The 16,139-nt window shown below is 35.0% G+C and overlaps 1 protein-coding gene across 1 annotated transcript in view; it reads right to left on the bottom strand.

Moving 5' to 3' along the window:
- Window positions 1-16,139, bottom strand: part of MAN1A2 (mannosidase alpha class 1A member 2) — a 200,317-nt gene that overhangs the window by 172,586 nt on the left and 11,592 nt on the right. The gene's annotated exons all lie outside the window — the stretch shown is intronic.

Here is a 16,139-nt window from a genome sequence, read left to right as displayed (position 1 = left end):
CTAAATCCTTTTGTAACTTAGCCACCTTCAATTGGCATTAATCACAATAAACTTTGCCCCTTGACTCAAAGATGAATTCAAGCCTACAAATTCTTTTGAGACACCTAACGAGATACCAGACTGTCACCCCCAACCTTTTGGGTTCCTTCTGAACCTCAACAATATTGGCACACCTTCAAAAAATAAGCTTATGTTTCAATGCATCTTAATCAAAACATTCTAATGATGCAAATACATTTCATCTACATCTTATACTACAGAGTTTTGGGTTTTGTTTTTTTTTGGTGTTTTCCCATAAATCTTCTATTGATTTATCCCCCAACATGCGAGGACAAGAGGTCCTTTGAGAATGAAGGACAAAAAAACAACATTCCAATTACCAGCTCAAATATTCAAGCTTTTCATCTATTTTATCTCTCACTATTGCTTCATAACCAGTCCATCTTTCATACTCTTTCTCCATGACATGCAAGAATTTTTATGCCATTTCTTACATAGATCATATCCTATAATATGCACAGCAGTGTATTTATAACCAGATGGAAAACTCCTTTTTAGTTTTTTAATGAATGAAGTGAACTGTGAAAGCTCTCTCACAAGATGGAGACAGTGTTCTAGGAATTGAGTGAAGGTCGGCTGTGCCCTAAGGCCAGGTTTCTTTCTCCAGAGATCACAAAGTTTACAAGGAGTGGGACCTTTTCTTTGGGAGACCAAGTTGAGGCCACCTTGGCATTGAAACTCCCATATAAAGTAATTTAGTAATCCTAAAGATATGGTTGGGTTGAAAGTTTTTCCTCATTTATGACTTGGAATATGAAGTCATTTGTCCTGACTAATTAGGGCAAAGATCCAGCCTATAGCTCAGGCCCTATATAATTCTTGTCTGTTGACTGGGCTTCACCTCTCCTTGCTTATAGGGAGGGAGATGCCCTTCCTCAGGAGACTGTTAATAAAATTCCTTTCTGCTTTTACCTTGAGAAATCTCCTTAATTTATTTGATTTGAGCTAGTGGTCTTTGTCCCACACATTAAGAAATAGCATTTCTTTCCAGATTATCTTTAGGAAAAAGGCAAAATAAAAGATTAAGAGTAAAAACCAAATTTAATTTGAGTCTAGATAGGAGTGTGTCTCCTCATTCACCTAAAGAGATTGGCACTATGGCCAATCACTTTACATTATTTAGGGTTTTTTTTTTTTTTTTTCATTCAAAGTTAAGATATCTATGAGAGGAAAAATTCTTAAAGGGAGTGGTTGAGGAGGGAATTCAATGATGGACTTCAGTGATAACTATTCAGGAACACCAAAAACTTCATTTTTACACATTGTGGCCTTTTTCTGTTTCAAGATACTGGTGTTAGCCATTACTATTCAATATAGTACTAGAAACACTAGCCTCCAATATAGTACTAGAAACACTAGCCTCGGCAAAAAGAGCCGAGAAAGAGATTCAAGGAATTAGAGTAGGAAATGAGGAAATCAAACTATCACTCTTTGCAGATGACATGATGGTATACTTAGAAAACCCCAAAGACTCTGCTAAAAAACTATTAGAAATAATTCAGAATTTTAGCAAAGTTGCAGGATACAAAATAAATCCACATAAATCTTCAGCATTTTTATACATTACCAACACAATCCAACAGCAAGAGATACAAAGAGAAATTCCATTCAAAATAACGGTCAATAGTATAAAATATTTGGGAATCCATCTACCAAAGAAAAGTCAGGAATTATATGAGCAAAATTACGAAACACTTGCCACAAAAATAAAGTCAGATTTAAATAATTGGAAAGACATTCAGTGCTCTTGGATAGGCCAAGCGAATATAATAAAGATGACAATACTCCCCAAACTAGTCTATTTATTTAGCGCTATACCAATCAGACTCCCAAGAAACTATTTTAATGACCTAGAAAAAATAACAACAAAATTCATATGGAAGAATAAAAGGTTGAGCATTGCAAGGTAACTAATGGAAAAAAAGTCAGATGAAGGTGGTCTAAGTGTACCTGATCTAAAGCTATATTATATAGAGCAGTCACCAAAACCATTTGGTATTGGCTAAGAAATAGACCGGTCGATCAGTGGAACATATTAGATACAAAGGACAAAAAAGGGTACATCTATAGCAATCTAGTCTTTGACAAACCCAAAGATACCAACATTAGGGATAAAAATTCATTATTTGAAAAAAACTGTTGGGAAAGCTGGAAATTAGTATGGCAGAAATTAGATATGGATCCACACTTAACACCATATATCAAGATAAGATCAAAATGAGTCCATGATTTAGGCATAAAGAGGGAGATCATAAATAGATTAGAGGAACAGAGAATAGTCTACCTCTCAGACCTGTGGAGGAGGAAGGAATTTATGACCAGAGGAGAATTAGAGATCATTATTGATCACAAAATAGAAGATTTTGATTACATCAAACTAAAAAATTTCTGTACAAACAATACTAATGCAAACAAGATTAGAAGGGAAGTAACAAATTGGGAAAATATTTTTAAAAGGAAAGGTTCTGACAAAGGTCTCATTTCCAAAATATATAGAAAACTGACCCTGATTTATAGGAAACCAAACCATTCTCCAACTGATAAATGGTCAAGGGATATGAACAGACAATTCTCAGATGATGAAATTGAAACTATTTCCACTCATATGAAAGAGTGTTCCAAATCACTACTGATCAGAGAAATGCAAATTAAGACAACTCTGAGATACCACTACACACCTGTCAGATTGGCTAAAATGACAGGAACAAATAATGATGAATGTTGGAGGGGATGTGGGAAAACTGGGACACTGATGCATTGTTGGTGGAGTTGTGAAAGAATCCAGCCATTCTGGAGAGCAATTTGGAACTATGCCCAAAAAGTTGTCAAACTGTGCATACCCTTTGACTCAGCATTGCTGTTATTGGGATTATATCCCAAAGAAATACTAAAGAGCAGAAAGGGACCTGTATGTGCCAAAATGTTTGGGGCAGCTCTTTTTTGTAGTGGCCAGAAACTGGAAGTTGAATGGATGTCCATCCATTGGAGAATGGTTGGGTAAATTATGGTATATGAAGATTATGGAATATTATTGCTCTGTAAGAAATGACCAGCAAGAGGAATACAGAGAGACTTGGAGAGACTTACATCAACTGATGCTAAGTGAAATGAGCAGAACCAGAAGATCACTGTACACCTCAATGCTGTATGAAGATGTACTCTGATGGAAGTGGAAATCTTCAACATAAAGAAGATCCAACTCACTTCCAGTTGATCAATGATGGACAGAAACAACTACACTCAGAGAAGGAACACTGGGGAGTGAATGGAAATTGTTAGCACTACTGTCTATCTACCCAGGTTAACTCACACCTTCGGAATCTAATACCTAATGTGCAACAAGAAAATTGGATTTACACACATATATTGTATCTAGGTTATATTGTAACATATGTAAAATGTATGGGATTGCCTGTCATCGGGGGGAGGGAGTAGAGGGAGGGAGGCGATAATTTGGAAAAATGAATACAAGGGATAATGTTATAAAAAAATTACTCATGCATATGTACTGTCAAAAAAAATTTATAATTATAAAAAAAAAAAAAAAGATACTGGTATTAGTCAAAATCATTCTGGGTCAAAAAGTCATGTTAAAAGGCCCTAGCTGGAAAAGTTTTTGGGTGGGAAGGGGGAAATGTGGGGATGAGGGAAAAGGATGTCAATTGGGATAATCTTTCTCTATAACCTAACAATGGCCCAGAAATAAATTCATGTGAAATTAAAATTGTTTCCACAGACCTAAACCTAAATCACAGAGCACAAAAATAAGTATTTTTTCATCAAAACTATATATTTCCACATTATCTTTTGGTTGATTATCTAAAATTTTGATTCTTTGTAGACTGTGATGTCCTATAATTTAATGCTATATAGCATACAAAATGCATAGCAGCATCACTAGGAGATGGTGCTAAAAAGCTGCAGTAAAGCACTACAGTTGATGAGATCTTCAATACTTTGAATGGTTAGCAGAGGAATTGATAATAAATAAATCCCTTAGGCAAGCAGAAAGATCAGTTTAGTTGCTTAGTCCCACCCTCTAAAGGTAATCCAGTCAAAAATCCATGTTATATCAAGATCCTAAGGCTAAATTTTCCCTATAGAACAACTTATGGTCCATGGCTTTGTTGCTACCCTCCTTTGGGTCATCCTGTCATAGCACTCTGCTTCAAGGTAGCTTTCTCCTTACTTCTTCCTTATACACATAGTATTTCTCCTAACTCCACTCTGCTTCTCAACCCCACTTGTCCTCCCTTACAGCTAACTCTTTAGGGTACTAAGTCCCTTTCAGGATTTAGCCTGCCAGCATCCCAACCTCATGAGGTGCTCCTTTTCTACTGGGTAATTGTGAGTTCCACTGAGAAACTTGTCTTTCATATGCTCTCCCATCTCTATTTCTTATTTTCCATTCCTGGTGTCTATTGTATCATTTTTTGTCTGTTAACTTATTCACTTAAATAAATCTACCTTTTGCCAAGGAGAATAGTCATTGTGACTTCTTTACATGATCAAACCCCAACTTTTAGTGCCTGCTATCATTTGATGACAGCCCACATCATAGATCACATCACAGTGAAGAAAGAAACTGACTACAATCCAAAGGAATTTCAGTTCTTAATCAACCACTTACTGACCATATCTTGGGTAAATTACTTCAACTTCAGAAATACTCAGTTTCCTCAAAGGGTTGTTCTAGTAATGGAATAAGATGATGTATATGTAAAATGTTTTGTAACCATATAAAGAGCATTAAATATATGCAAGCTACTATGTATGTGTATATTTTTAACAGTTTCACTTCTAGTAAGAAAGCGAAAGGCTTCCAATCAAAGTATTTGCCATACATATCTCTGGAGGAAAAGAATATAATGTTTGGTTGTTTTGGTTTGATTTTCATTCATGAACATGTATCTAGATCAAATGATGGTAAGTAAAAAAAAAAAAAAAAAAGACCGGAAGCCTTCACCTTATGAGTCCTTTTATCAATAATATTCTTTCATTATTTATTTCAATACAGGGACACTGACTGTTCCTCCCTCTTCATTTCTTTCTGTCCCCTGGCTTCTTTGGCTTCAAGTTCCAACTAACATCCCAATTTTTACAGAAAATAAATCCTCAATCCCTCCTAATTCCAGTTGCCTTTTCTGTTAATTATTTCCTATTTATAGGATTGTAGCTTGTTTTGCATATATTTGTTTTCATGTTGTCTCCCTTGATAAGACCACAGCTCTTTAAGGGTAAGGACTTTTTTTGCTTCTTTGTATCCCCAGTGCTTATTAATAAATGTTTACTGATTATTGATTAATTTTGCTATATAATGTATATTATGGATTCTTTGGGCAATACAAGTGTTCCTGAAAAGTTCAATATAAACATAAATTTTGGTGGAATAATTTTCCCACTGACAACATTAATTTGAAAATTGCCTGAACTACTTATTTTTGGTTGTTCTTCAAATGGATAATTGTCAATACCTTGGCCTAAATTTCAACTATATTTATTATACATTCAAAGTCCATTTGTAATTGGGCCCTTCTACCCTAGAAAAGGGCCTTACCTATGGGAGAGTGCTCAATAAGAAATGGCTTATATATTGAGAAGAGGAGACAATTCTTCTGTCAAGTAAATAATAACCCTTGATTTTATCTATTTAGTAAATCCCAGCTTTCAATTATGGGCCAGAACTTATTCACTTAAATAAATCTACCTTTTGCCAAGGTAATTTGAAACAAGGTGCTAATGCTTATGTATTAGTTCACACCTTTAAAGTAGTTCACATCTTTAAAGGCATTCACACATTAGTTCACACATTCACATCTTTAGAGAGCATATATAAGGAGGAGTTCACAAGCCCACACTAAAGGACAAGTCCACTTTCTCAGAGGCAAAGTCAGATTCATTCCAACTTCCACCTTTGCTCTGACTGGGGACTTTGGGAGATTCAGAGCCAGGATTCAGTCGAGAAGATTCACAAGTGGGACAGAAAGAAGGAAGACAGAGAAGTGGTGGCAGGAGAACACTTGAAACCAAAATCGGAAGGCCTCCAGAAAATTAGCCAAGCCCCAAATGAGGGAGATAAGATTTTGGAAGAGACAATAAAGGATTTGAACTTTAATTCCTGGCTGCATTTGGGGTAATTGAACTGAACTGAACTGAAACGGAGGCTGCCTCCAGAAGCCCTCCAAGAAATCTGCTCCTGGAGAACATTAGACTTTAGAGAGGAACATTACAGGAGCACAAACATAATATGAATTTCTTAAATGGCATTAACCTCACTTAAAAATGATAGAAATAATTTAGTAAGATCATATTCTCATAGATTTGAAAATAAAAGAATATGTGTTCAAATTGATTTAATGCTGAAATTTAGCTTCAAATAATTACTATTCTGATTTTAATTACAAAGTGTCCATTTATGAAAAATATAAGATTATAGTTTATAATGGTTAAAATATCTCTTTTAGATTAGATCACAAGTCACTTGATCATATATCTTTTGTAACCTTTGAAGATATAAGAATGCTAAACCTTTTAAATAACCTAATTTCAAAAAGTCTAACAAATTATCTTCATATTTACTAAATTTTTTATAAGTCTCATAGGGATTTTTAAAACTCTTTTAATAAACCATTCTAATAATTTAAAACTTTCCAAAAAAAATTTTATTAAAGCTTTTTACTTACAAAACATGCATGGGTAATTTTTCAACATTGACTCTTGAAAAGCCTTCTGTTCCAAATTATCCCTTCCTCCCTCCCCTCCCACCCCCTCTCCTAGATGGCAGATAGTTCAATACATAAAATTGTCAAATTAAGCAACATGCTATATCTCACACCCAGCCAAATCTTTAATTTTAAAGAAATTGTCCACTTCGGTATTAATAACACCATTTATTATCAACTCCTGGCTATAGAAATATAAACTATCTATATTGTGAATTATGGAATCCATTGATTCAAAGGCAGTCACAATTTAAGCCCAAACATTATTCCCTTTCCCAAATCCTGTATTCCAGACAAACTGATTCACTGTCGCTTAGAATCAATGTGGTGCTCTCCTACCTTTGTCAGAATGTATTCCTCTCTTCCAACTATCCAAATCTTACCCATTTTTCAAGACCTAGACTCCCCGAGTCTTCTCTTCTAAGTAAATCATCCCTGATGCAAATGCTCATTCCATCATGCCTGATTACTACAATATCTCTCCCCACTCCAATCTATTCTCCATTCAGCCACAAAAATGGTTTTCCTTAAGGGCAGATTTGACCACATCATCCCCCTCAAAGAACTCCAGTGGCTCCCTATTATCTCTAGAAGAAAATGTAAAGTTCTATGTTAAGCACTCAAAGTCTTTCCTAATCCCTGCCTCCTTCTACTTCTCCAGTCTTTTTACACCTTTCTCCTACACATACTATACAATCCAGTGACTCAGGTCTCCAGGCAGCCCATCAACAAGACACTACACCTTGGCTCCAGGCATTCCCTCTGGCTCTCCCCTGGCCTGGGATGTTCTCCCTCCACATCTCTAATCCCTCTCAATTTTAGTGCCTTCCCTTAGTTACTGCCTACCAGTCATGGAGAGCTTGTTGGTTTAAATTTGTCTTCTTGTGGTTTCTCCCACAGATAATGAACTCCTTGAGGACAGGACTGTCGTCTGCCTCTTTTTTGTTTTACTAATGCTTGTCATAGTACCATGAAATGTATAAGACCTTAATAAAAACTTAAAAACACTTGGCTAAATTCCATATTCAGCATTAAAGTTCCATTTTTTCCCTCCTAGGGTGGAATGAATAGTGGAACTACTGATCAACAGATGATTCTACTGCCAGCTGCTATAACCCCAACTCATTCCATAATATTTATCTGAATCATTACTTCCATAATTGGTGTATATATAATTGAGGATTCATTAAGTTTTAAAGAAAAGGCAAGTACTTGTGTAAATTTTAATAGGAAAAATGAGTTCAATGATGTATTTAGGGCAATGATAATCTAAAAAGCACCTCTCCCTATATGGAGCACCCTAAAGTATGTGGTCTCTAGGATATCATCAAGATGTTAACCAGACTTTTTTCACTTTTTTCAAACAGGAAAAACTCAAGGAGTCTAGTTCTAAGTCAATAGACCCCCTTTCGAATAACTTCCTGAATTGACCTAGTAATGAAATTCCCAAGGCTAATCCATATTCAGCTATAGACTAAAGCAATGGGATTCAACTAACTTAAAGACAGGGTTAGCAGATACTTTTTAACAATATTAGCAGTTATTCATTGGACCAATTTTAAAGCAAGTTTTCAATGTCATATGTAGTTCTATAAACTGATTCTTTAGTGTACTAGATCAACTTCATTTTTAATACACTGAAAGATTGATAATCTTGTTTGGCATTCAAAGTCTTTCATATTCTTCCTTACACAAATCCAACTTCTTCTTCCTTATCCCCAACTATTACTCTGTGATCTACCAACAGTGACCATTTTGCTGTTTCTCAAATAAGACAATCCAACTCCCAGTTTCATGGATTTTTGCTAGCTTTCTCCCATTCCTGCAATTCTCTCCCTCCTGCCTTCCTTGGACTACTTTTAAGTCCCACCTAAATTCCTTCTACCAAAAAATCTTTCTAGATCCTCCTTAATGCCAATGTCTTCCCCTAATTTATCTCCAATTTATTCTACACATAGCTTGTTTGTACAGAATGGCTTTCATCTTGTCTCCCTTACTAGACTATTCACTCTCTAGAAGCAAGGACTGTCTCTAGCCTTTCTTTGTATCCTCACCTTAGCACCCTGCCTTACTTAGATAGTAGAAGCTTAATAAATGTTGATTGACTTAACCCAGAAGCAAGTAAATACAGTAGGCCAATGTTGCAGGCACATAAGAACTAGGGAAAACAAAAACCATTGGGAAAAGAGGAAGACAGTTTTCTAGAAATTAATTAGTCTAGCTACTTATATGAAATACACTATAATAATCACCAAATGAATGAGACACATTATTTTTAAAAGCTATAGGATAGGAGATACTTTTGACAACTAAAGGTAGGAGAAAAATTCACAACCAAAAAAGAAATTAGCTTTAAAAAAAATTGATATTATGACTATATAAAATTTCAATGCTTTTGTAAAAACAAAATTCATACTGATGAGATTAGATTCAGGGAACCAAAATGATGAGATTAGAGTTCCGGGTGGGGGGTTAAATAATAAGGTTAGTGGCAGGTTTGGGATTCAGGGAACCAAATGAAGAGGTTTGGCTCCCCTAAATCCCCTTTGGGATTCAACGCAGAAGAGGGAGTTATGGGAACCCCCTTCTGGCAATGCAAATTCCTTCATAAAGGAATTTATGAACCAGAAAAGCTAGACTGGCAAAAAGATGTTTATTATTGGCATTGGGAAGTCAGCCTTTGCTATGCATGAATAGAAAAACTAGATTCTTTAGTGGCAAGGTCCTGGCAGAGAAGTAAAGTTTCTAGCAGAGAAATCCCAACAGAGAGGTATAAAGTCTCGTTAGGGAAATAGATGAGGATTAAGAGAGGGTAATGCTGAAAGAGAACATCATTTCAGCGGGCAGAGATTGCTGCTATGCCATGGATGGCATATTAGGTCCTCTGCAAGAACTGAGTTTAAAATTGGCTCTTTTTAGCTACAAGCTGGGGGCAGTTCTTGATGGGGCTAGGTACAATTTGAGCTGAATTGAATAGAAATCTTATTCTTTAGTTCAGGACTCAACCCAGCCCCACATAAATAACAGAATAAAGCTGTTTGTCCTCAGGCGGGGCTCCCTACAGAGGCAAGATTCAAAGAGACTTTCTCCTTGAAGGAATTTAGGGAGTTTCAGGGCTCCCTTGTCAATATTGCTAGAGTAAGAAGAAAAATTAAACAAGGGGAAAATCTTTGCATCTATACCCAACAAGAACATTCAAAGGTATATCAGAAATTCATACAAACATGTAATAAGGGCAAGAATTATCCCTCAAAAAGATAAGCAAGCAAAAGATATGAACTTCAAGGTACCAACCACCATAGAACTGTAAATAAAATTCAAAAAGAAGTATGAACCCATACAAAGTATGGCATAGTTTATACACACACCCACACACACACCCACACCTATACACACCCACACACACACACACACACCCCCACACACACATATATATACTACAATAATCCAACAAAAATAACATTAAAATAAACTAACTTCTAAATTCATATTTGGACCAAGGTCAGTCCAAAGAAAAAAATCAGTTTCAGTTGCTGTGTGAATGATTAAACTATTTTGTTTATTTATTTTTTACTTTGTTTTAAAAGAAAAGAATGGCAGGCAAAAGGAAATTACTGTTATGAAAACAAAAGTTGACAATAAAACTAAAAATAAAACAGCTAATAGTGTTCACTAGCTAATAGTGTTCTTGGCTGATTAAAAATGTTCAGTGAAGCTCATTCTACTTTTAGACTTCAAACTGTTAAATGTTTTCTTACATCAAGATTAAACATTTTTCTTCTGAGTTTTTGCTTTTCCCCTCCTCTCTCTTGGGACAAAAAGAATCATGTAATCACTGTTTTATATGATATATCTTCAAATACATAGTGTCAGTTACCACAATCCCTTCTAGCCAAAACCTCCATTCTCAATTCCCTCAATGAGTATTTAAGCAGTTTCCAGTCCCTTATCATCCCAGTGGCCTTCCCCTGGATAACATCCTTATTATATATGTCCCTGGAAATTAAAGAAAATTTTCACTTAACAAAGGCAAAGTACAACACAACTATCACTGATCTCATTCTGTATTCATTTTTTAATATGTATGTAATATGCACATATTAGCTCTAAGGACCTTACATTCTCTTGGAAAAGGTAGACTTTTGCCTTTAAATCCTTAAAAGTCTATCATACTATCAAATGTTTTTTCACTATGCCTCTCAAGAAAGCTTAAAATAAAATTTAACTTTTTCAGCTGCCATTCACACTCTAGCTTTGCAATATACTTATAGTGTAGTAATGCAACAAACATTAAGATCTTTTCCCCTAAGATTGTTGCTGGTTGCCAATACTTTCCCTTCATCTTATACAGATGCAATTGTATTTTTTAACACAAACACAAGACTATATTTGTCCCTATTAAAACACTTCCTAGATTTGGCCCCCTGTTCTAGCTTGTCCCAAACTCTTTCCACTAAACTACACTAACTCCTAGATGAAAATAATAGTAATAGCTGACATTTATACAGGTCTTTAATGATTACTAAAGTTTTTACATAGATTATCTCATTTGAAAGTTACGATATTAAAAGAGTTTATATGGGAAGTACCATAATTCACTTATAATTTAAATATGAGAATGATTTAACTTTTATCCACAATAAAAATTATGGCTTTACCAAAGGAGAAAAAAGCATGTACACACTAATCTTTAATAATAAATAAAATTATAGTATAGTATTATAGTATAGTAAAATTCTACTGTAACAAAAATTCTTTATAGAAATTTAACTCCACATCTTAATAATTTTTCATAGATCTGGTTACAACCAGTTATGAGCTCCATATTAATGTTATAAAATAAAAGCATTCCTTGGTCAATATTCATAAAATGAAGATATAATAACTTTAAAAAAGAAAACTATTGAATTATTTGCAGTTGGTTAGGAAGAGCTAAAACTAAACTACAGTATGTTTCTTGTCTTGCTAACTCCCATCACTTACTTTCTAATTCCTCCTACCTCTTTTCATCTCAGCATTCCAACATGCTCCCTGCAAAAAAGCACTTAAATTCTTAACAAAAGACTTTGAAATATGTGACAACAGGGGAAGTGTTCAATCATCTTTGTCAAAGAATAAAAAGTAGCTCATTCAAACTGGATCTAGGAATAAATATTTGTCAAATGAATTAAATTTGTCCGATGGACATAGCATCTGCAAAAACTATTTTTAAGTGGCCAAGAATTGAGGCAAAGCCTTTAAGTCTCATCTTTAATTTCCTAATGTAAAAGTTCCCAGCAGAATGAGTTTAAGCTCACAAACTCATACAACAAATCTTTATTAAGCACTTGTTTTCCAAGTCACTGTAATAGGAGGTGGGAACACAAAGGCACAAAAACAGTCTTTGACCTTGAAGAGCTTATATTTAACTGAAAGGATTTTACAGGTATGCACATAAGTAAACATAAAATAATTTCAAAAAGCAAAAACACTTAACAACTGTGGATTTGGAGACAATCAAAAATAAGGTTTTGTTTGAAAGGGAATGACACTGAAACTAAGCTGAAGAAGATAGTGGAGTGAATAAAGAGAAAGAATTTAAAAATTAGAAAGAAATCTTAAAACCTAGGTAAGAGTTTTATTGTATTTTATCCCAGGAAACACATTTTTGAATGTATGAGTGACAGAAGCAGTCCTATGCATTAGAAAATTGCTCTGAAAATGTGTGGAGGGTGAATTGGGGAAGGCCAAGACTGAAAACAAAGAGCCTAATTAATTAATAAGGAGGAAGCATAGTGGAGAGAATGAGTAAAGGCAAGATCAGGGCAAAATAAAGGATGATTTCATTATCTTCCAAAACAAGAGAATATCACCACTAACACTAGTAGAGAAGTCTGGGGGGAGTACAGATTAAGGGAAGGTGAAAAGGGAGATAAATTTTATTATGAATAGATTGCATTTGAAATGACAATAAGACATCCAGCAAACTGTTGAACCATGGGTGATGACATAAGTGTGAGATTTTTAAAATCAACTTTAAGTCACTTTTTTTAACTTAATTTCAGGACTCAAGAAAAGGCCTTTAAACTATATATTAATATAAAAGTACAAATTCCATTTTACTCTAAAAAATGTCTCTATGAATGACAATTGCTCATTTGTGTGTGCTTAAGATTTTAAAAATATCTTTCTTCCAAAGACCCTGCATGGAAAGTAATACAAGTATCATTATCAGCATTTTACAAATGAAGAAACTGATTCCTAGATGTTAAGGAATTTGTTCAGGGTCATAAAATTACTAAATAATGGAGAAGGATTTTCATAGAGATCTTCTGACTCTAAAACCAATACTTTTCCTAAAATAAGGAAACAAATAATCTTTCCCCAAAAGGGCTGCAGGCTTATAAACATAGCTAATAGATTTTCTATTTTCAGTCACTCCAAAAGCCTGAAGGATAAAATATTGCAGTGATATATCAAAAATTACTACAGTATAGTCAAATTATGCCAATACAGAGGAGGAAGTAGAGAAAACAATTGTATTGTCTGTAGTATTAAGCCTATATAAATGAATTGGGGTTCTTTTACTTCAGTTAGGGAAAAGTATTAGAGAGCCCCCTAGAGTTCAGAATAACCAAAATCTTGGAAAAGATGATTAAATTTTTCCCACACTGAGAGTAATTCATACAAGACATGGTTAGCAGTGTTGAGTGAAATCCCACTTTAGTGATCTTGTTATGGAAACCACCTTCTCTGCAAGTTCTCTAGTGCTAATACTCTAGAAAGATATTCGTTCTAATTATTATACTTCTTTTTAAAGAAATAAAAAAGTACAAAATTAAGATAGTTGAATAATTTCTAATTATATATAATTATATAAATAATAATAAATAACAATTTCTAATTATTTCCTAATAATCCTTACCTTACTAATTTTTAAAAAAGGTAATAAAAACATGCTTTTGAAAATTGAGTATCTGCTGATGCACCGTTGGTGGAGTTGTGAACGGATCCAACCATTCTGGAGAGCAATTTGGAACTATGCTCAAAAAGTTCTCAAACTGTGCATACCTTTGACCCAGTAGTGCTGCTACTGGGCTTATATCCCAAGGAAATACTAAAGAAGGAAAAGGGACCTGTATGTGCAAGAATGTTTGTGGCAGCTCTTTTCGAAGTGGCCAGAAACTGAAAACTGAATGGATGCCCATTAGTGGAAGAACAGCTAAATAAGTTATGATATATGAATGTTATGGAATGTTATTGTTCTGTAAGAAATGACCAGCAGGAGGAATACAGAGAGGCTTGGAGAAACTTACATGAACTGATGCTGAGTGAGATGAGCAGAACCAGGAGATCATTATACCCTTCAACAACAATACAACATGAGGATCAATTCTGATGGAAGTGGATATCTTCAATAATGAGAGGATCTAATTAAGTTCCAATTGATCAGTGATGAACAGAACCAGCTATACCCAGCGAAAGAACACTGGGAAACAAGTGTGGACTCCCTGCAGTTTTGCTTTTTCTTCCCAGGTTATTTTTACCTTTCTAAATCCAATTTTTCTTTAGCAACAAGAGAACTATAAAAATATATGTACTCATATATTGTATTTAAGATATACTTTAACATATATGAAACTGCCTACCATCTAGGGAAGGGAATGGAGGGAAGAAAGGGTCAATGTTGAAAAATTACCCATGCATATGTGCTGTCAATAAAAAGCTATAATTTAAAAAAAAAAAAAAAAAAAAAAAAGGAAATTTAGTGTCTGACAAAATGTTCATGAAATGTGCAAAGAAAAAAAAAATCCTAGATTTTTATTAATGTATACCAACTGACCTCAACAAGGTATTTTATGTTATGAATTAAAAAAAAAAAAAAAAAAGAGGTGAAGCTAAATTAATTTCATTTACCATTAAAGCAAGGCTTTCAATTAAGGTATATGAATGTGAGCCCAGAGTACTGGATAGAGGGCAGCACAGAATTTTGGAAAGAACCTTTCCTTTGGAGTCAGAGGATCTGAGTTCACATTGTTCCTCTGTTGCTTTATGACCTTGGCTGGCCAGGTCATTTCTTTTAATTTCAGTTTCCTCGTCTGTAAAATGAGTAGGTTGGCCTAGTTGGCTGAAAAATTCCTTCAACTGAAATTCCACGATACTATTATTCTCTGATCTCATGAGAACTATCCTCCAGGAGCCTCCAGAAGATCTAGTTATGTGACCCTGAGCCAGTCTATTCATTTCTCATACTTCAATCCCTAAAATTAAAAGTTGCCAGTATGCCCTGATATTGGGGGTTTCTTCATCAATGAAAATCACAAGTCAGTGCTGGAAGAAAAATAAAAATTATCAGCATACCCTCTTTACTTTTTATCAGCATTCCCCTTAATTTATAGTATAAAATTTCAGCCTATTATTTATTTTTAAAAGAATTGTGTAAGGAGCCTTTAAATGGGCTGCACCACAGTGCATCATTGAGACCCAGAAGTAATTTCTGTGGATATTAGGACTGCCCTTGGGCGGGATCCTGGCCATATTGAGATAGCTTCGTAATGGGTGACTCTCTCGCTGATTGGCTGTGTGTGTGACCTCACAGGCCCTATGTAAGCCCACTGCAGGCAGCAGGCGGTCTTTTTAACCTGGCGTTCTTCATCCTGGCTTCCCAGCCTGAGTGGCCAAGCCAAGATGGGTAGCCAAAAGAGGTAAGGGTTTTGGTAGTGAACACTTGAGTCTTCTGACCAGGTGTTCACTCGGGAACCAACAAGTCAGGGCATCAGTCAGGGCATTATGTGAGTAGGTATAATAAAGGCTTTTAAGATTACACGTGGCTGTTCTTGAGTGCGCTACCGGTTATTAATCTATAGATTCAAGAGATTGTGGCCAGAGACCTTTGAAGGCCTCAGAGGAGGCGAGCCGGGTAGAGTTCACACTGCAAAGGACAGTGGTCAAAAGTACTCTGGTGGGTCTAGGACAGACTAGTAATTGTAACTTCCAGGAGAGCACGTTACAGAATTGTAGGGGAAAACTCAAACATTTGACAGAGAGATATCAATTCAAATTGTAGGAGAACCATTAATATAAAAAGTGAAGAGACTCAGCTAGATCTAACTTCACATTATCTTTAATCACGAGATGATCAACAGATAAACTTGGCTCTTCTCAATAATGAATTCAAAGCAATTTCAACTGACTTGGGATGGAAAATGCCATCCACACCCAGAAAAAACTATGGCAACTGAATGTGGATCAAAGCATAGTAATTTTACCTTTTTTTTGTTGTTTTTGTATTTTTTTTCCTTTCTCGTGGGTTTTCCCCCCTTTGGTCTGATTTTTCTTGCATAACATGATGAATATGAAAATATATTTAAAAGAACT

Source organism: Sminthopsis crassicaudata, chromosome 4 (assembly GCF_048593235.1).
Source record: "Sminthopsis crassicaudata isolate SCR6 chromosome 4, ASM4859323v1, whole genome shotgun sequence".
In the NCBI taxonomy this organism is placed as follows: Eukaryota; Metazoa; Chordata; class Mammalia; order Dasyuromorphia; family Dasyuridae; genus Sminthopsis; species Sminthopsis crassicaudata.
This window is presented reverse-complemented; position numbering and strand designations above follow the sequence as displayed.